We start from the raw sequence: 1,074 nt of genomic DNA, 5'->3' as shown, positions 1-1,074 counted from the left end.
GGGGGGTCGAGCACCCCAGTGCCTATAGGAGATGGGGTGCAGGGGACTGTGCACCCCAGTTAGGGCTGCGGGGGGGCCGTGTGCCCCAGTGCCTGCAGGAGGGGGGGATGCAGGGGGCCATGCACCCCGATCTGAGCTGCAGGGGGGGCCGTGCACCCCAGTACCTATAGGAGACAGGGTGCAGGGGACCATGCACCCCAATTCAGGGCTGCRGGGGGGACGTGCACCCCAATGCCTATAGGAGATGGGGTGCAGGGGACCGTGCACCCCGATCTGGAGCTGCAGGGGGGCCGTGCACCCCAGTGCCTACAGGAGGGGGGGGATGCAGGGGACCATGCACCCCAATCCAGGGCTGCAGGGGGGGGCATGCACCCCAATGCCCGCAGGAGGGGGGGATGCAGGGGACCGTGCACCCCGATCCAGGGCTGCAGGGGGGCCATGCACCCCAATGCCTATAGGAGATGGGGTGCAGGGGACCATGCACCCCAATCCAGGGCTGCAGGGGGAACTGTGCACCCCAATCCGGGTCTGCAGGGACTGTGCACCCTGATCCAGGGCTGCGGGAACCATGCACCCAGTACCTATAGGAGACAGAGTGCAGGGGACCATGCACCCCAATTCAGGGCTGCAGGGGGGACTGTGCACCCCAGTGTCTATCAGAGGGGCATGCAGGGGACTGTGCACCCCAACCTGGAGCTGCAGGAGGGACCGTGCACCCCAGGGCCTATTGGGGGGGGGGTGTGGGCAGGGGACTGTGCGCTCAGCGCCTATAGGAGACGGGGTGCAGGGCTGTGTGCCCCAGCGCCATTGCAGACGGCAGGGCCGTGCATCCCGGTCCGAGACTGCACCCCAATACCTATGGGGGGGGGGGTTGCGGGGCTCATGCCCCCCCCCCGGTGCCATGGGGGCTGTGTGCCCCAGCAGGGCCATGCACCCCAATGAAGGGCTGTTGGGGTGCTCCCAGCTGAGTTTTGGCTGCTCGCTTACCCCCCCCACCACCACCCCCCCGGCCCTGGGCTTGCTGCAGCTGGGGCTCACTGGCCCCAATCTTCCCCCAAAACCAGCCTGTGGCCC

Source organism: Apteryx rowi, unplaced genomic scaffold (genome assembly GCF_003343035.1).
Source record: "Apteryx rowi isolate R43461 unplaced genomic scaffold, aptRow1 scaffold_2098, whole genome shotgun sequence".
Classification (NCBI taxonomy): Eukaryota; Metazoa; Chordata; class Aves; order Apterygiformes; family Apterygidae; genus Apteryx; species Apteryx rowi.
The sequence above is the reverse complement of the archived record's forward strand: the minus strand, read 5'-3'. Positions refer to the sequence as shown.